This window comes from Ambystoma mexicanum, chromosome 11 (genome assembly GCF_040938575.1).
Source record: "Ambystoma mexicanum isolate Mex_15411 chromosome 11, UKY_AmexF1_1, whole genome shotgun sequence".
NCBI lineage: Eukaryota > Metazoa > Chordata > Amphibia > Caudata > Ambystomatidae > Ambystoma > Ambystoma mexicanum.
In genome coordinates this window covers 1,177,037,558-1,177,058,540 of record NC_090934.1, presented here as the reverse complement: position 1 = coordinate 1,177,058,540, position 20,983 = coordinate 1,177,037,558, and the positions used below count along the sequence as shown (strand labels likewise).

Below are 20,983 nucleotides of genomic sequence, written 5' to 3'. Positions count from 1 at the left end.
AGCGGAAATCAAGGGAAAAGTGAAGTCAACTGACAGCAAAGTTGAGAACCTAGAGCACAACCAAATCAACACTGACCTAATGGAAATGAAGCTGAACGCCCGAATGACAGAAATAGAAATGAAAGAGGAAGAACTCACTCTTAAAATGGACGATATGGAGAACAGGGAAAGGAGATCCAACCTGAGAGTTGTTGACCTTCCAGAATCAGACGGGGAGACGCCAATAATGGTCAAGAGGAAAGTTCAAGAGATAATACATTTCCTATTCATGACAGAAGGAGGCAAGACCATGTGCATCGAAAGGGCCCACAGAGGGGGCCGGTCATTTGCAGGGTGGCCAAGGTCGATAGTAGTAAAGTTCTTAAGCTACAAGGATAAAGCGGAAATCCTCCTCAAAGCAAAGCAGACCCCAGAAATTCTGTTCCAAGGGGCAAAACTAAAAATATTTCAAGATCTATCGAACTTTACATTAAGTCGACGAAGAGCATGTAAGCCCCTCACCACCTGGCTGACTGAAAGAGTGGTGCGGTACCGCTGGAGATACCCATTTGACCTCTTTTTTGAATGGAAAGGAGAAGGCTACTGAATTGTCACCCCAGAAGAGACTAAGCAGGTGCTCCAACACCTGTCAGAGCTCGGTGAGAGGTCCCCGACCGGGCCCAGTAAGAGCCAAGGGCCAAAAGAGCAAGAGGTGGGCAGACCCCCCCCAATGGTGAAAGACATCCAAGGTTGGCAGGAAAAACACTAAACTAAGCCCAGAACCACCAGTAAAACCTCCATGAAGACGCAAAAAGGTGAGCAACCACCGAAAAGACTTAACATTCACACACAAACATAAATATGGGTGTTGCTAAAGATCACCCCCTGTTGTGGTCATGTCCCAAACCTAGTGGCCCTCAAATCCAGGAGGGCGTCTCAAACCAGGGAACCTAGGTCAGGTACAATGGCCACGGTTCAGTTGGTTTCAGCCCAATTAAGGGGTAGTTCTTTGCCCACAGTTTACTTGCTAGGTTTCGTTTGGGGAACTGTTCAAGCGGGGGTCGAGAGGGAGGGATATACACAGTGGGACAATCAAAAGGAGGCACCTCAAAATACGATACGAAAAGCTGAACTTGGGGAGGGCAGGGTGTGGAAACTGTTTGCTAGGTGGGACCCAATCTGAAAACGATGTTAATGAGAGTCTAGGTCGGGGATGGGAACCTTGAAAATTGGCACCCTCAATGTTAAGGGGCTCAACTCCCCCACTAAGCTACATACTGTTTTTGATGGTTTGTTTCATGTTTTGTAATTTTATGCTTCTATTTTATTCTATGTATTCATGTTGTTGTATTGTAAAGCACTTTGGCGTAAAGCGCTATATAAACTTAATAAATACAAATACAAAGTACTAGATGAAGTGCAGTGATCTACCCAGTCTACCGCTCTGCAATTATTTGAGACTTGTGTACTGTGATTTGATTATTGGGGCATGCAGCATGGCCGAATCCTAGGTTTGAATGGGTAGAAATATGTATCTAGCGGCTACAGCCTGAAGTGCTGTACTGAATGACAACAAACCTACTAGAGGAGCAACAACAAGGACCTGAAATGAATCTTTAGCAAATCTGTCCTGTGTTTTAATTTTTTGAAAGTGTGGAAAAGCAGAGTCATTATTAATAACTTATATACAGTGATGTAACATTATGAAACATTTTCACTAATAAAAAACTATTCAATTGACAGAAAAAACTCTGTTAAAGGGATGTTACGGTTAAGATGTAACCCACCATTGGGACTCCTCTACCCCAGCAGTTAGCTAGTGGCTTCCCACCATGGGATCCTTTGGCACATCCCTCCTGGGCTCCCATGAGCACTTGTCTATCCATACTGCCCCTTTTATGTACACACTTCTGTCGCTACACAATGCATATGTGCATTTATAGAAGCACTAGGTACAATTTGTTGGTATACGTATGGGAAATGTACATGCAAAAGATTAGTAGAACATTGTTAAGTGGCAGTTGGTGGGTGGAAGTTTAACATGTTCATAGGCTATATGTAAGTTGTTTTTTAAAGTGATTGGTGGATATGTGTGTGAATGGTTTAAAGCAGGAAATGAGGGAGTGTTAGAAACATAACAGTAAAAAGAGTCGAAGGGCTGTTTTGTGTGATGGTGTGCATGTGCAATTCGGGTTTTCTAATAAGACATGGGCTAGACAGGGGGAATGCGGACACTGGATAGTTATAAACAGCAATGGATTAAGGCGTTTATTGTAAAGTAGAGAGAAGAAAGTCGGACAGAAATTTGTTTCTGGGCATTTCTCTTTTTCTCTAGTGTACAATTGTCCATTATTTCCAATAGCATAGTAGAACATACTAATGGGAATGTTGGAGTTATATTTTTTAACTGTGAAAGGTGGTTCCTAAAGGAACCTTTTTAATTATGTTATTTTAATTTTTAAATTTTTGCAGGAGAGGCCAGAAAGTAATGTGGGGAGGGAAATGAAGGAAGGGGCACCAACCACACATATGGAGGGGCAGGTGGACAGGGGAAGATGTTGCATGTGTGTTATATTTAAGGTAGAGGGCAGTGTTTTTCATACTCCTTGATTAAAGCTTCAAAAGCACTTCAAAATTGTTCCCCCCTGCAGAGAGGTGTGTTGCAGTATATACAGAGTACTGTTGTTTTCGAAAGATATGGATCAACAGCCTCTTTTATTGCTTGAAAGGTAGCTGTTGGGACTTTGTGTCCCACATAAGTAGGCTGTGTGGTTACAGCATTGGTTGAGGAAGATGAGGCAGAGGAAGACAGCCTACTATTTCCTAAGAAAAGAACAGCCTTTCTGAGAGCATTGCGGTGGTTGGATTTGGTGTGGCACTACATGGAGGTGGTCCCGTAGGAGTGCTGCCCAGGTTGTTTGCGACTGAGTACAACGTTGCACTCGGTGCATTTCACTTTAGTAGCTTTAGCCTTTGGTACATTCCCAACAGTGGTAAAGAACTGCCACACCCATGATTCTCTCTGGGTGTTAGAGGTAGGCACTTCTTCTACCTCATCTTCCTGGTCTTCTTGATTGTCTTCTGAAGTATTGCGCTTTTTTCGTTGTGTAGGTCCTCCAGTTGGTGGTGGTGCAATAGCTGATGCCATTAAGATAAATAGCAGTTTTCCTAATATTCTTCCAGGTTTGTGCTGTGTGCTAGAATGTTAATGTATAATGAGTAAGAATAGGTCTAGGAGCTGTTCAAGGGTACATTTTGAGCTACAAAGGTCCTAGATCAGCTAACAATGTAATTCCGAACTGATCACGAAGCACAGACCCGTTCGCGAAGTGCAAACGCGTTCGCAAACACGCCGTCATGCTGCGCGTCGTCACGTGACACTGTCCGTAAAGTCTGCGATGACGCCAGATCGCGAATATCGGCGGACACAAAAAAAGTTGCAAAAAGTGTATAGAAGTGTTAAAAATGATGCTAGAAGGTGGGAAATGGTCACATTTTAAGGTGAAACTTAATACATTGGAGATAAATATTGCTTTATTGGGATAAGTATTATTAGTAAGTTGTAGCAAATTAGGGTGGACTGGTAAAAACCCATGAAATTCACTACCCCTTGTAGGAGGGACTGTTCATGATAATTATTTTAATATGTGATGTTTTCAGTGATGTTATTAATGACATTTGTGATGTAATCTTTCAAGTACTGGGTGTTCGTCTTAGCAGTGCACAGTGGTGGTGCGAGTTATGGTTGCTTAGCTTACCATAACTGGCGAATTTCTGGGTTTTTGGGGTTTTACTTGTAACCATAACGTCCCTTTAACAAAGTTTCTTCATTGAATTTCATAGCTTTTTATTAGTGCAACTTAACCATAACATCGCTTTTTTAATTTTATTTATTCTGAAGTAATTTAAAATCCAAACCTTTCACACAAACACAAAACTCCCCAAAAATATATCCTACATTTCATCATAAAACAGTGATACATTCATATATCTTATGTAGGCTCTGATGGTATCATGAAGCAGAAAACAGATTCAAAGTTCAAACAAAAGATGTTAATTAACTGAAATGTCAGGATGGTGTAAAGCCTATGCTAAGGTGGGATTTCCCTACCTAAAGAAACTAACAATAGTCTGAGTCAGTGCATTCAACTTAAAAGTCTGTGTGTGGGAAGGCTCAGGGGGAGGCATGGAGGAGTGGGGGTTAATCTAAGCTGCTCAATGTACGGTTAATTTGTGTCTGCCTATACATAACTGCTATGAATCTGCTGTAACCGAAAATAAAGTTGTGTAAAAAAGAAAAAGACTGTGGAGGCCTCCAGGGGGCGCATGCAAGATGGATAGCTGATAGTTGAGCTTTGACCCCTGCCGGGTCTAATGGAGGAGCCTTTTCGGAGCTGAGCACCCGGGAACGGTGGCAACGGGGTCCCGGGATATCGGAGGACCTGCCGCATCTGTGGCAAAAGCAGATTGTCCCAGCCCCACACGGTGGTGAAAGCAGCCCTTGTTGGGAGGACTGGTGCGGCATCACTAACGATGAGCTGCAAGGCCTGCAGCGCCCGGTGACTATGGCGGGCCGTGGGCAGCCGACAATAGAGGAGCCATCAGGAACGAATCCTACAGCCCAAGCGGAGAGCGGGGGGCCAGAGAAGCAGATGAGGGGAGGCGGGACTTGGGACTGTGTATTCCCAGCTGCCAAGTCGAGTGAAGAGGTTGCAGCATCAAAGCAAGGCAACCCAGAGCCGCTGCAACATTGCAAAGAGCCGCAGTGGCACCATCCATGGGGAGGTCAAGCTGGCAAGAGAAGACACTGGGAGAGGGCCCCCCCCTCAATCCAGAGTCGGTTGGGACTTTTTTGACTGGGGAAATACATACAGGAAGCCTAAGGCTGGCAACTTAAGTGCTGGCCCTGAGTCACAGACCCCTGCATACTTTTGCTTCGCCTGAAGGGCAGGGCCCCTGGCGGTGGAGACACCCTGGGAATTTCTGCATGCAAGGTCCGGAAGCAGGACCACTGCCAGACGGCAGGAGTCTGAAGCTCCCGTTTTTGAGAGCCGGTAAGAACTGGGTGCAGGACGACCCAGCTCAATGGATGGACTTTGGGGGTGCGGGCCCCCAGTTACAGGCAAAACTGAGGCAGTCTTCCTTTGATATTATGTTTAAATGGGATGGAGAAAGGCTCGAACTGGTGTCAGACAATGACATTAAATGGGACACGGAGGAATTTATGGGGCCTGGCAAAGACAAACGCAGGGGAGATGACGGGGAAGGTCCTCGCCTGGCCCGAGGAGGAGTGGGCCCAAGGATGGATATAGGGCAATGTCAAACTCAACACCCCTTCACATGAAGGGGTCTCAGAAGGTTTAATGAAGTTGCTTGTTTGTTTGTAGGAGGATGCGATGCAGTAGGTCTGGGAACTCCTAGAGTTGGAAAGTTGTTGGTCGTGGGGGGCTTGGGGGAGTGAGGGGCAGGATAGGGCTCCCAGGAAGGGACTACTCCACGAGAGGTTCTCTTTTATTTCAATGTTAGATGTTGGTATTGGGAGGGGGTCAGGGGCAATGTTCCCTCTAAACTGTGAGCATGTGCGCTTGCCCAGCTTCCTTCTAGGTGCCGCTCATAAGATTTTTAGCAGCGCACACAGACAATTCTCACCAATTCACCCTGTCGAAAGTCTTCTCTGCATCCAAGGCCAGCACTAGAGCCCCCTCTTTTTGCACCACCGGTGAGTTAAGAATGTGGAGCGTCTTTAGCAGGTTGTCAGCCCCCTGCCTTAGCATTATGAAGCCAGCTTGATCTACATGAATCGACCTGGGAAGACAGGATTCCAGGCGGGACGCAAGAACCCTGTGAAAGATTGTGGTGTCTACGTTTAATAGGGAGATGGGTCTATACGATGCACATCTAGTTGGGTCTTTCCCTGGCTTTGGGATCACCGCTATTAGGGCCAGAAGGAACGTTGGCGGAATAGTGCCCTCCCCGTTATGGAGTTAAACAATTTGGCCAAAGGCGTCACCAACAGGCGTCACAAGTCAACTTGGAGAAGTCGGGCCTATCTCGCAGGGGGACTATCAGGGGCAGAGTAAGATTATATCAGGGGATTGCCATTCCAGGTTCAAGGGGATTATTTCCATTATTTGGGGATCAGGGTATCTAGCCAATAAGGAAATCTTTTCTCAGTGAACTACTTACTGTCATGGCCCACAGTGCAAAGGGACGTGGAGAGGTGGGGCTAAACTGGGGCTTTTGTGGATGGCACACTTGAACTGCATCAAAATGGCAGTGTTGCCCAGATTCCTGTTTTTATTTCAGATGCTCCCAATGGTGGTCCCAGAGTCCTTTGATGATGTAAAAGTGACTTTGTTGAAATTTCTCTGGGTGGGAGTTAAGCACAGGATTGCCTAAAGCACAATGATCCTACCGAAGGAGGAGGGAGGTGGGTTTCCTGGACGTCTCGACCAACTATATGGTGGCTCAGCTTTGTGTCATGGTGAATCACCTGGACACGACATCTGAGAAGCAGTGGATGCTGTTAGATAACGCAGTCCTGGACCGTCTCCCTGGCGGAATGGTTGTGGGGGCCCAGATCCTGTATCCCAAGGAGGTGTTATACCATCCAATCACAGAAGTCCTGTGGTCCCTGTGGAGGGAGAGGGGTGACAATAGGTGGTTGTCCACAAGGTAGTCACCTCTGAGCTGTATGGGTTGAAGAGTGTAATGTAATGTAGGCTTGCATTGTCTAGGCTATGCAAGCCGGGGAATGTTGGTACGGCCTGGAACCTGGGTGTTGTCACAGTTCCAGGAACGACGGTTGCACTTGAGGATGGGAGTAGCTGATTGAAGGAGGTCTGCACCATGGCTCTCCCCTGTATCTCTTGCTATTACCCTTTAACATAAATAAAGTACTTACCTGTTTCATACTGCTGACTCCTGAGCTTTCACTGCATCCTGTCCATCATTCATGACCCTGGATACTCCCTTCCGGAACTGCTCATGGAGTAACTGAGGTGCCTAAGATGCCTAATGCTTCCACAACCTGCCACTTTTGAATTGAGATAACGAGCCGTATAATGCCCTTGATGGCTCAGTGAGATTAATGGACTGCAGAAGCTCTGCATTGTGAATGGCACCAAGAGAATAAACACAGGGGAAAGAAAACAAGACTTAGCTAAGCAGGAGCACTGCAGTGGAAAAGGCATAACTCATATACAATTGGCAGGTTAGTGTTTATGTGCAGGAGTAACTGTCAATGGCATGTTGGGATATGGAGTCCCCATCATGCAGTGTTTTTTTTAACATCCGGGATAGAGTTCAATAAACTGAACTCTTTACTCAGTTACTCTTCTACTGGATGAATGCTCATGGTAAAATTAATCCCTCGTAACGTTAAGGAGCAGTACAAATGGGCACCAGCCCACATCGTTTGAAACCACAGTGGGTGCACAGCCCGCATTACTTGAAAATGCAGCATTGAGAATTCTTGGCGACGGCGCTGCCAGTGCTTGTTACGGAGTGAGACGCGTGTTTGTACGCATGCGCGAGCCTCGTTCTGGCTCGCGCATGCGCGTTAAATAAAGTGGAACCCGAAGTGTCAGGTGCCGCCAGAACCCTGAAGCACATAGACGTGTCCGCGTATTCTTCCTACAGGTGCGTATGTGTGTGAACGGGCGGCCTGTGGCCCTCATACCAACATTGGCAACAAGGAAGGCACTAAGTGGGGTGGGCGGAATCTTCGGAACGGCGTCCCTGAACGATGAGAAGTTGATCCGACATGATCCTATGCGGCTCACCGACTGCCAATTTCCGTATTGACACGACGGTTGCGGCCCTAACGGGTGCTTGTGCGCCGTTCGTGATCATAAATAAACAATTTTTCAAACCCCCACAGCTGTCTGGCCCCAAATGGCTGTGGCTCAATTGCACAAAAGTGTTTTTTCTACTGCCACATGTTCTACAGCCCAGCAGCAGTGAGCTACAGTTGGACCAAGTGTATTCCCACGTGCTGTCCACACCTAACAGACAGAGGGAATCCAGCCCTGGAGTGCAAATCTTCCCGAGGAGGAGACAGACTTGCGGCCTCACACTCTAAAGTGGGCTGCTAGTGCTGTCTGACATCATGGGAGACCTGGAGGATGCTACTGTTGCCCCAGCGCCATTGCCACGCAGACAGCAGGGAACATTAGCGCCCATGCCTGAAATTGACCTATCTGGGCCCCGTCCAAGTTGGGCCCCAAATGGTTATTATGGGTGAAGAAATTGGAAATGTTTTTTAGGGCCACTGGTGAAACAGAGGATGATGCCAAAGTGTCGACCATGCTATACTCGGCAGGATTTGAGGTGCATCGCATCTTTGAGTCATTGAACTCTCAGGCCACGACATATCAGGCAGTCAACAATGCCCTAAAGGACCATTTTCTATCCCTAGCAAATATGGATTATGACAGGTTTGTCATGTGTGCGGAGAGACAGTCTGGCGAAGAGACATTGGACCAGTTCTGTGGTAGATTAAGACATTTGGCTAGCACATGCAGGTGGGAAAATGAAGAGGGCATGGTACGCAACAAACTTATTCAAGGATGCAGCTCAGGAAAGCTGAGAAGACATGTATGTCGCGAGCCCGGCTTGATGCTGGCCCAAATTTTAGACATGGGGCGAGCGTATGAACTGGCGGAGAGTAGAGGGGCCCGTATGGACGCAGCAGTCCGCCCCGGGAAGAGTGAAGAAGCCTTTGCCATAGGACGCTCAGCGACTCAAAAACAGCGATGGACTCCGAAAAGGCCTGAAGGGTTTCAGAAATCTGACCTCCTGCATCCCTGTCAATATTGTGGTTACGATCTCCCACATTCGGGTGAGTGTCCAGCAAAGGCGATAATATGTGGTCGATGCGGGGTGTCAGGACACTATGCAAGAGTGTGCAGGGCAGCGGTACCGGTGGCTGCATCCAGGGGCCCGGCAATGGTCGACAGTGGTGCCCCGAGAAAGTCAAAGAATGTTGCCGCAGTAGAACAAGGCTTACAAGAACTGGACATCACAGAAGAAGAAGAGGAGGAGGAGGAAGAGGTGTTCTTTATCTCCAACATCGCGTCTGGGCCAAGGAAGCGACTTCAGCCCACCTGTGTGGTCAACATCGGAGCAACGCCAACGCCGGTATTGATAGACCCTGGAGCATCGGTGTGTGTCTGAACTGCGGGGCATTATGAAGCTTTACCAGGCCCACTGGCGCTTGAGGAAACAAAAGCCAGAATATAAACCTTTGGGGGGACACGCCTCTATCACTAAGAGGAGCATTTGTGTCACCAGTCACTCACAGACAAAACTCCATAAAAGCCAGGTTTTTTGTCACAGAAGTAAGCCCCCATTCATTGCTCAGCTGTGCGGCCTCAGCGGCGCTCGACATTTTACACTTTGCTATGTCAGTGTATCTGACGGACATTGAAAGCATTATGGAGCGGTATGCAGACATTTTCAGAGGCATAGGCAAGCTCAAGGGAGAACCCATACGTCTCCATATCGACGAGTTGGTGAGACCAACTGCACTGAAGCACAGGAGGATCCCATTCCACCTGAGAACGCAAGTCGAACATGAGCTACTAGCTCTTGTGGACAAGGACATAATTGAAAGAGTGGAGGCTCCCACTCCATGGGTCTCCCCTATCGTGGTAGCGGCGAAGCCCAAGGAACCGGGAGCTGTGCGCATATGCGTAGACATGAGGCTGCCCAACATGGCGATCCGACGAGAGCGCCACTTAACACCCACGTTGGATGACATAGTAGGTGAAGTTCAGGGTGCCAGGGTATTTTCCAAACTGGACCTCCGCTCTGGGTACCATCAGCTGGAGCTGCACCCTAAATCCCACTATATAACGACTTGTACAACGCACGAGGGCCTATACCAGTTCAAAAGACTAAAGCTTTGGCATCTCGTCGGCTGCCGAAGTCTTTCAGAATGTGATCTGGGATGCCCTTGCTGGGCTAAAAGGCGTGATAAATCTAAGCAATGACATTTTGGTGTTTGCTTCCTCCGAGGCAGAACATATGAAAAGGCTGGAAAGAACATTGGACAGGATTAAGAGCCTAGGCCTCACTTTGCACAAAGGAAAATGTGAATTCTTTAAAGACTGAATTGAATTCTTCTGATTTATTTTCCATGCAGGTGGCATATCCCCTGATCCCGGGAAAGTGTGCAACATCCGAGAAGCAACACCTCCAGAAACCCCATAAGAGGTCAGAAGTTTTCTGGGTATGGTGAACTATTGTGGGCGGTTCCTCCGGGTTCTGGCTTCTCTGCCAGAGCCGCTGAGAGCACTCACTCGAAATGATGCCGTCTGGGAATGGTCCACCAGAGAACGAAAGGCATTTGACGCCATCAAGGCAGCACTGACTGGCAGCGAAACAATGGGCTACTTTGATCCCGAGAGAGAGTCTCGTATGATTGGGCGTGGTTCTGCTACAGGCTGACCCACAGTGCCAGATGCATCCAATTGCGTACGCCAGTAAGGCTTTGACAGACACAGAAAAGCGATACTCGCAGATTGAAAGAGAGGCGCTTGCAATCCTATGGAGATGTAAACACTTCTGCCTGTATATTCTGGGCAAGCCTGAGGTGGTCATCACCGACTACAAGCCGCTGATCCCCATCATGGCTGGCGGATCCTCCAAACCTCCCCCTTGGATAGAGCAATGGGTGCTGTCCCTGATAGAATATGGGGTGAAACTGCAATATAGGCTAGGCACCAACAATCCCGCAGACTATTTGTCTCACCACCCGGGATCAGGCCAGACACAAGAAAAGCTGGAGGTGATCGAATGTGTCGAAATGGTCCGTCATGTCGTGGAAGTGGCAATACCTGTGGAGCTAACCGTTCAGGAGCTGGTGGATGCATCCAGGACCGACAAAGTGTTTCAAGTTATTGAAGCAGCAATGAACAGCGGAGACTGGAAGGGAGTACTGGCTAACACCACCAGAAGAGAGATGGGTGCCCAACAAGACATGCAAGCATTGTGGCGGGCCCGGATTGATCTCTCGATGTCAGAAGAAGGACTGATGCTGAAAGGGCATCAGATTGTCATACCTCGCGCACTGGTGGAAAAAGTGTTGGACCTAGCCCACAAGGGACACCAGGGCACAGCCAAAACAAAGGCGCGCTTACGGGCCAAGGTATGGTTCCCGAACCTAGATGGTCGGGTGGACGAATGTGTGTGCGTCAGTGCATTCCATGTCAAGCAACCAGTCCGGCAGAGAGGGAGCCCCACATACAGTCCATGCAAAGGAGTAAACAACCGTGGGGCACAGTGCATGTGGACTTCTGGTCCACAGGTCGGGGCACGTACTTCCTGGTGGTGATAGATCAGTGGTCGCGATACCCGAAATTGAGCTGGTGGAATCAACATCCTGCGACCATACCATACTGGCCCTGGGGAGAATTTTCGCCACCAATGGATTTCCATATGAGCTATACTCTGACAATGGCCGGCCTTTACAAGGCCAGCAATTCACCAAATACATGGAGGAATGTGGTATACGGCATCCAAAAGTGACTCCCCTCTGGCCAAGGGCCAATGGTGAGGCCGAAAGGTTCATGCACACTTTGAACAAAGTGTTCCGGATATATCTGAATGAAGGGGGTGAGCTACGAAAGAATTTATTTGAATTCCTCTGGGAGTATCGGGCAACTCCACAACAGTCCACCGGAGTAGCGCCTGCCGAAGCACTGTTTAAGCGATGCCACAGAGGTCTCATACCAGAGGTGGAGGGAAGAGAACCAGGAACAATCGACGACGACAGAGTCAGAGAGGAGCGGCAGGCGTGGAACGAGCGGGAGAGCACCCAGAGAAATCTCCAAAAGCCTACCATTTCAGTAGGAGACACTGTGCTGGTGCGCAACCGCCATCCAGAGGGTAAGATGTCCCTTACATAGGAGCCCCAGCCCATGGATGTAACAAGTGCCAAGGGATCCATAGTAACCGCTGCTGATGGACGTGGAACTGTGACACGTAATGTGTTGTACTTCAAGAAGATTGAGGCCCGTCTGTCCGAGGGAGGCAACAGGGGCAATGAGCCAGAGGCAACAAGCACCAGCTCGACAAGCGAAGACGACGATGGTGGAGGGGACCCTCCACCAGTGGGCTTTCCACATCCGTCCCAGGGCACCATCAGGAGATACCCGAGCAGGGAGGCGAGGAGGTGTCCAGCCCGGTTCCAGGACTTTATAATGGACACTGATCCCTGAGCGGCAGGGGTGGTGGTGTTTGACTCACTTTGGGTTTGTTATAATATGTTGTGTTATTGTTATGTTTTCTTTTAAAGAAAAGGAGGAATGTTACGGAGTGAGACGCATGTTTGTACGCATGCGCGAGCCTCGTTCTGGCTCGCGCATGCGCGTTAAATAAAGTGGAACCCGTGGGCGTCAGTTGCCGCTGGGACCCTGAAGCACATAGACTTGTCCACGTATTCTTCCTACAGGTGCATGTGTGTGTGAACGGGCGGCCTGGGGCCCTCATACCAACAGTGCTGACCGTTGGCGAGGTCAGGAATGCGAGGAACTCCGCTCAGTTCAATATCTGTACCAGCAGTAGTGACATCATTACTATTGCTAGCCGGGCATTGGGATCAGAGAATATCCCACTTCATTTGTTCTCTAGCTCGTCAATTACCTTGGGGCTATGAGTAAAGTACCCTCATTGGAGGGTATGTATGCGATTCACCATGGAATCCTGGTAACGAGGCTTGCAATACGAAAGCCGATGATGCATGCAGTTTACCATGCAATACGGAAGGGAAAAGCTGTTTTGGAATTTGTATTTTGTGTCCGACAATCGCAATGACTATGAAGGCGACTACGGAAAGCAGAACAAGTTGGAGGAGGCACCCCGATAACCGCAGCAGGGTCCTCCTCCTCCCCCCTCCTGCCTGGGTTAGGGGAAAGCGCGCCAAAAGCGCTGGGAAAGCCTGCGAAAGGGCTACAAAATAAAGTGGCGGACCAAGTCCCTTATAAACGGCGGATGCGGGCTGCACAGACTACAGCCTGCAGCTGATGGACGCTTGCTGACGCCAAGGAGGATTTTTGTTTGTTCCCGCTCCTCATCGGGTTCCTGCTCCTGTTTTGGTGCGGTCGTTCCAGCTGAAGGACTTTCCAGCGTTCGTGGTGTGGGAGATCCAGATTCCAGCTAAGAAGGGTTTTGGTTGCTGTCGTGAAAGGAGCTGTTGTGTCGTGGATGGAGAGGGAGAGAAGGTACGGGTTACGAGAGAGCTGAAGGGACCATTGTTAGAGGGGTTGTAGATAATTATACTGTGTCTGGCGTGCGGAGCAAGGAGATGAGGGTGTGTACATATAGCTTCCATTGGCTTAGTATGGGCCCATACGTAGGTGTAGGCGGGCTCCAGGCTGCATTGTATTCAAATTTTACGGGGTCGTCGGGCTGTTTACCCAACTGCATTATGGTATTCGCAGTCTGTTGTACGCAGTCTCCAGGCAGGGGGTATAGAGGTGCCTAGTGCAGTGAACTGCTATTTATCCTAGACCCCCCCCACTCCCCATGTCTGCAACACTGGGGACTCCTGCTGCAGTTTCGCTAGCCCAGTTTCATTGTGTCTGGGTTGCAGGGAATAGTGAACCTCGGCTCCTAGCTGCGTCGCCCCCCTAGATCCCAACTTGGACAGGGCCTGTTCCCGGTAATGTGAGCTCTTGCTTCAATAACAACCGGGTGGGGAGTCGCTAGGGATTAATGGAGCAGCCAGGGCATTAATTAATGGAGCGAGTGTCCCTCGGCCGTAGCTGTTAACAGGTGGAATGGTGGTCAGGACTGTTTTATGTAGATGCGACAGGGCACGGGGAAATTTGACCAATGTTAGGCGAAAACGGGATAATATTTTTAAGTGGTACGGGTTGCTCGCAACTATGCCACTAGTACTGCATCCACATGGTGGTATTCAGCTACTTCGTCATGAAGATCTCTGTGTTAGTAACCATGTGTAGAGAGCACACTAAATTGCTCACACATGTCAACATCACTTATGCGCCATGTGGTCTTCTCGCAACAAAAAAAAAGAAAAGAAAATGCAATCATCCCTAGTCCACTATTAACAGTGCATGCAATCCAGATAGAGCGATACTCCATTCTAGGGCAGGGGGCGCTATAGACACCCTTTGTGGTCGCCTCGCCAAGACCCGTCGCCTTTTCTTCACTCGGCTCAGCTGCCTCGCTGTCACACTCAGGATCTGAGTTATTTGAATACCCTATGCGCTCAGAACTGCTCGTAAATAGTCTAGATGTTTTCAGCAAAATTGTTCTGAAGAATGTGCTGCCAGAGACGAGATGCCCACACGCGGCGCGGCATATGGCTTGGCAACGGACTTGCAGTTCCAATTAAAGTTCTATCGTGGTTTCACAAACTGGTGTACAGGTTTCGTCCTCCGATATTGGTGTAAGGTGTACCTGTGCGCTTGTGTCTATGACAGGGGGTTCGGAGGACGTAACCAGCAGTACTAAAGTTGGGTCGCTCGGCAGGTTATCCAACAACAGGCGAAATGTTCGGCGAATCAAAAGAGATTGGTTTAAGGCATGGCAACAAGCTTGCAGTCGCCAAGTAAAGTGTGGCATGTAACGTTTTGTAAACTAGTTTTGCGGCATAGGGAGGGCCATGGAAAATATCATGTTGTTTGGAATTATCTGTTGTCAGTGTGGTGCTGCCCGATGACGGGACGCGCACGCGGCAGCGTGACGTTGCACGCCGCCGCCTGCAGCATAAATAAACGGGGCGTTCCCGGCCGTGTCAGTGCGACCGGGAAGCCCGAGCCAGAAGGACATGTGGGTGAGTCCTTGTGCGCTGGGGGGCTTACGGGCATCGCTGGGAGTCGGGACACACCCCCAACAGTCAGGTTCCCCTAATTCATATTAAATCCAAGTCCCGGGACTCTTTTTCCCACTCTTAAGACATTTTTGCTATGTGTGTTCTAGGCTATTTTTGTGTTTAATGTCAATGGGGTTTTTCTCACCTCCACAGGAACCATCTTTATTCACATGTGTTACACAGCACCCTCCGTGCAGTGACACTGGGGTGTCGTAGTGACCCCCAAACATAGACTCCATACCCTGGGACTGACTACTGTCTCCCAGGGCATGTAAAGTCCCCATTGATTTTACAAGTCAATTTTTGTGAACTAAACCAGTACAACCCATCTTACTATGGAGGTACTGGGAAGGGTTAATAGTTTTTCCCTTATGTTCATTTTTGAGAGGGTACCGTACAGTCACTCTCTCAATAGTTTCTGGCTGGTGGCAGTGGTTACTACCGTAAATATTCGACCGCAAATATTTTCCTATGGGATTTTCCCATTGTTCGAGGCTACAAGATTTTCTGACAGCCTCTAACATACCGCCGGTGTATTTTAATATTAACTTTACTACGGTAGGTTTTATTTGCCAGAACTTTAATATAACTTCTTTCTAGTGTCTTTCTCTAAACTCCTAACCCAGGTCGGGGATCCTTTGTTCGTCCTTTTGGCGAGCTTCTGCCAAGAAGCCCTCCTTTCGGCGCCACTGAGTCTGGTGTGGGTTCATTGTGTGGGAGGGGGAGTAGGAGCCCTGGACAGGGTTGCCTCAGCAACCCATGTCACACTCTATCCTGATAGGCTGGAGGGTCTCCCGCCAAGATGACCACTCCACTGTGTGAGTGACAGCTAGGCTGTATGAATGGGGATCTTTTTGCATAAAAGCAGGGTCCTGAGGACTGGAAGAGCAAGACGTCGCCACTGGAACTAAGAAGCCGAAGAGGAGAGAAGCGAAAGACATCTGCAACGACTGAACCACCAGTGAAGCCCTGCTGCAGCGTCTCACCACTTTTCTCCACACAACGAGAGAAGATCTTCATCTGCAAGAGCTTTCTTCCCTTGAGCTGGTGGGGCCAACCAGTTTGTCAATCGCCTTCCTGGATCTGCTCTGGTCGAATCGCCAGTACCCTGTACTCGGAGACCAGACAGCCAGGAACCAGTGCACCCGGACTGCGATTTAAAGGAGCGTACCTTTTATTCGTCGGGCAGCACCGCAGCTGGTTTCATCCCTGGGTAGTGCAGTAAGTTAAACCTTCCTCCACAACGAGAGCCTCTCTTCCTCTGCTGGATCCCCCGAACTGCAGGAACTACCAGGAACAACCGCCACTGCAGGAGCCACTTCTTCATTTTGAAGGTACATTGTTCCGCCAGGCCGCCCTTTCTGCGTGGTAGTGCTAATGGTGTTTTAAATCCTTTACCTACCTATTGGGTTGGCCGCCCCTCTCTCTTAACATTGTCTTTCACCTTCTGCATCCACCTTTTCAAATCGTTAACCCAGGGCTTTAAGTGGGGTAAGAAATCGAGGGGGGGGGCCCTCATTTGGGGGCGTGGCTTGTGGGAGGGGCGTGGCCTAAAAAGTAGGCAAATCGTAGGGTATACACACAAATATATATAAATGTTATATATTTGTGTGCGTACCTTACTATGGTTTGTGTACTATGCAAGCCATCTTTTCTAAACATAGAGATATGTAACATATTTCTACGTTTATAAAAGATGGCTTGCAAAGTACACAAACCATAGTAAGGTACGCACACAAATATATAACATTAAAATATATTTGTGTGCATACCCTACGGTTTGCCTAGTTTTCAGGCCATCTTTTTTTTTAAAAAGATTTCGGGTTTATAAAAGATGGCTTTGAAAGTACACAATTCAAGCCATCTTTTATAAAGCTTTGACTACGGACAAAGTCCGTCGACAATGCTTTATAAAAGATGGCTTGAAATGTGTACTTTCAAAGCCATCTTTTATAAACGTCGAGGAATCCCCAGGTTCGCCGAGGGTTAAAGACGCCTCGGCGACCTGGGGAAACAAAGGGACAGTAACTGCCTCTGGTGACCTCTCGCGCGAGGGGTCACCAAAAGCAGTTACTATGACTGACAGAAGTGGCAGCCAGTCACAGCGTCGTTGTGGCTGGCTGCCACTTCTGTCGGCTCGCCTGACTTCATGGCAGCCGCGACGGGATAATGCATTCCGCCAATGTTGCGGTTCGACGGGGGCCCCGGCTCAGTCCCACTTTTTGGAGACTGCCGGGGCCCGGCCCCGGCAGGCCCCGGCCCACTTTAAGCACTGCGTTAACCAAAGACTTCAATGCAGCTACAAGAACATTTTGCTCCTGGGCCCTTGCCCTGCACCACTGACTCTGACACAGGCCTACTGACTCTGGCTAAATTTGTCAGAACTACCTTCTCTAGATTGCTTCTCAACCTGAACTGCGTTGGTGTACCTACTTCTTATAACCACCTTTTCCTTCCCACTTTTATAACCTGTGAAGTGCTATTTTGCTCGGTTTTCATTTCAGTATTCTTTATGCTAAAGTACTGCCTTGCCTAAACTTGTTCACAAACTTATGGGAAGTGCTGCTAGGGTGTGTAAGAAGATATTTCTGTATAACTTGTGCTTTCCCTCCCTTGTGAGAAATTGCCATTTGTGTTTGGTTTTCACTGTGCCGTTTTGCTCAGTTTTCACTCTTGCTCAAACTTGTCTACAATTTAACTAAGGAGTTGTGTATACTTTTCTTGACTGAATTTAACTTGATTAATAACTGTGATAAATGTGTTTAACTAGAAGTGTATAAAATAAATATATATATATATTCTTTTTACTACAAGCTTTGGTCAGTGTTTCCTTGTGCCATAGTACTGTAGCCCTATTGTGTAAACCCTGAATACTGCTCATCTCCCTCTTGAGATAAGTGTGACTGCTCAGCCACAGCTACCAACTAAATCTTTGTGGTACAGACTGATACCAAAGGGGATTTATTGCTCTCACCTGTAGTCCTAATCTTCTGTAGTGCTCCCTAAGGGAACTGCACAGGATTCTGCCTAATAGCGTGCAAGTTATAGGAGGGGCTATGACTGGTGTGCGGTGTTCCATTGTTAATTGTGCAAAATGTGTGTTAATGCGCGTAGCCAGTACTTGCACATTGCAGACACTTTCAGGGTATGTAAGCTTAGTGTTAGGTTTAAAATTGGAGGCATTGGGCCTCTGAGTATGATATACTTCGGGCACAGCGGTTAGCGCTCTCTTCCCGGGATTATAAGAGTTTGGCACGGTTTTGAGGCCGTGTTGCTTGTCGGCTGTAGCAGTCGGCATGACAGACAAAGGCGTTGGTGGCATCGGATGACCGTGGGGAGAAAGCAACCGGGAGGGCACAGTTTCCCATCAAACAATACAGGTGCGCATTCTTTTGGTAAAGGTCAGGAAGTGGAGGTGGCGCTTTAACACAGAGGTGGTTATACCTCAGGGTAAGAATGTTTGCAAATGCCCCAGCAAATTTTCAAAATTGTCGGTCGCTAACCAGCCTTATAGTACAACTGCAACTTTTGCTTGTGGCGTATGGTGACGGCACCGCAGCTGGAGGAGGCTTGGCATGCAATGATCCTGAACAAGGATCAATTTACTCTGAGCAGGGGCTTATAGCGTATTAGAAGAACCGGGGGGAAGGGTTCCGGTCAAAGTCTTAGAGTCGTGCAACATACAAATGCAGCAGTCGGGTTTCCTGATATTAAGGGGCAGCCGGCAGGCGACTCGCAGGGCTATGTACTGCCGCACACGGGTGTTGGGCTGTCAGTAGTTTGGGGCAGGGAAATGCGCTGTGGGTGAGGTAATACTGGGCCTTTGATTCTAGCACACGTGATATCTGTCCGGGGGTCATGTTAGGTAGGCTTAAACAGGCTCCTGGGTTATTCCCCCGCACCTTCTTGTCATCGGCAGCGTGGGTGCTGCAACGATAAAGCGCGGTAGTCTTGTTGCATAATGTTACGGGGGAGATGGTGGAGTTTATGGCTCAAGCAAGGCAACTCGGTAGATGTGTCTTAAGTGGAAGGGGTTGTACTCCAACGTAAAGGGGCTTTTTGCGGACTATAGCCTGGTGGAACTCTGGGTGTGCATGTTAGTATGTCGGATACTTTGTCCGGAGAACATACAGGCACGGCTGCTTGGGTTCAAGGTACTACAACCGGGTCGCTGGATTTTAAGGGGCCATTGTCTGGATTAAGGCACCCTTTAGAACACCTGCGGGACGTGGTCTATGTCGAATATGTTGTCCTTGGGACATGCAAGCGTGCCACTTGGTGTACTGTATTTTAAGGGGAGTTTGAGGTTATAGCCCAGTTGTAACACCATGGTTCAGGCGCTCTTACACGGAAGGAGCGGAATCACAACAGACATCCATGGCCCCTGCCTTGTCAAAATTTAAAAAAGGCTTCCGCCAAGGAGCACACAGGGTGAGGCACCGGTGGCATCAAGGAGCAGTGATACCACAGTTAGAATACCCTGGGAAATGGGTGTTGCATCAGTGGGTTGGGACAAACTCAGCCTTTCATCCCACACGCAGTGGGAGTAATGAGCAACACTCCGAGGCCGGTGGGTTCGTAGCTAAGATATAGAGGCTGACTAGAGAAGCTGGTAAGGGGCAGCTGTGCAGCAGCGGATGCCGCTAGGAGTCAGCTGTTTCCGTACAGGGACGGAAGCGGTAATTAGGGGTTAAAACAGAGTTTGAGGTCAGTAGTGGGTACGTGCTTCATTGATCTAAAAAGATGGTGGGGTGTACAGTTGGGGTAGTACTCATGTTCTCACCACAAGTACAGAATTAGGGGAGGTGAAGCATGCAGAACCCTGGGTAAAGGTAACTCTCATGACTGACCATGGGAATAGAGAAATGGCGGAGTAATGATTGGGGACATGGGCCGGGCAGGTCTGAAGTGGCAATTGTAAGGGGAAAGGCACCGTTCTATTAAATAGGGGAGCAGGCAGTGGTGAAGGTGATGTTGCCGTGCCCAGTTTGGGGGTAAACCAGCACCTTTGGGGTGAAGTGAAGGTGATGTGGACTGTTGCTGTGCACAGTTTGGGCACACATCGGTACGACTTGCTGTCTATCCAGCCGGGGACGAGTTGCATACGGCTAGTAGTTTTTCCCAGGGTGGCTAAATGACCATGCATTGAAAGGCAGAGTGGCGCGGGACAAGGTGGGTGTACCATGTCATGCCAAGGTCTGGTAGTGGGATGTCTGAAGATAGGTCTGGGGGACATGTGGCAGGCGTTACCAAGCTACAAGGTGAAGTAAGAAGGGTTCATTTCGAAAATAAGGTTTTAAGCAAGACAGTGGAGTAAGGTGTTGGCACTGGGAGCGGAGTTTGGATTAGTAGGTCAGCAAGTCCAACGCAGCATTTCATCCTTGCGGGCGATGAACAAGTAACAGTGGGAATGAGGCCTCTGATAGGTAGCATTATGGGTTTTTAGTAGGGCGTTACTTAAGTGCCTGAAGGAGGGCCGAGGATGGCCTACAGGGAACAAGGACAAACGCAGAGTGTCCGGGTCTTGAATGGCACTCCCTCAGCCGGGGATCATCTGCGTTTAGGCAGCTCGTTGGGACGGTGGCTGGGGAGCTTTAGCCTGCTAAAGCAATAGAAGTGGGGAAAGGAGGGCCCAGCCCCTGCCCGGTGAGCAGCGGCACTCCTCCAGCCTGGAAAAATTCCTGCAAGGGCAGGCAATCCGCTAACGGTTGGGGGGAATTGGGCCCACATGACACGGAATCTTGAAGGGGGGAGAATTCATTTAAAAGATAAAGAAATGAATAGGAGTGAGATAAGGAGCAAGGAAGGCAAAGTTGGTTTTTGGAAAATCAAGCAAAAGAATACAGCTCAACCTCACCCTTCAGGAACGGCACTCCCCCAACATGGTAACTCCTGCAAGGGCAGGCAGAGCGAGGATAAGTTGGTTGGTAGCTTTAGCCTAATAAAAGATGGAGATGAACCTACTGCGGGTGCAGTAGGAGGAACAAGTTGGCCAGACAGCCCGGTTAAAAGCAGAAGCCGTTGGATGAGCCATTGCAAAGCCGGAAGGGTCTTTCGGACCAGCGCCTCTTGGGAGCCTAAGCGGCCGGGGTGTCTGGTGGTAGCAATGAGGGCTCAGCTTCCCCCCAAAATACGGCGCTCTCTCAGTCCAGGAACACC

General features: G+C 48.9%; 1 protein-coding gene across 4 annotated transcripts in view; it reads right to left on the bottom strand.

The window, feature by feature from the left end:
* The window catches only part of VPS13C (vacuolar protein sorting 13 homolog C), a 5,236,720-nt gene that overhangs the window by 866,606 nt on the left and 4,349,131 nt on the right, over positions 1-20,983 (bottom strand). The gene's annotated exons all lie outside the window — the stretch shown is intronic.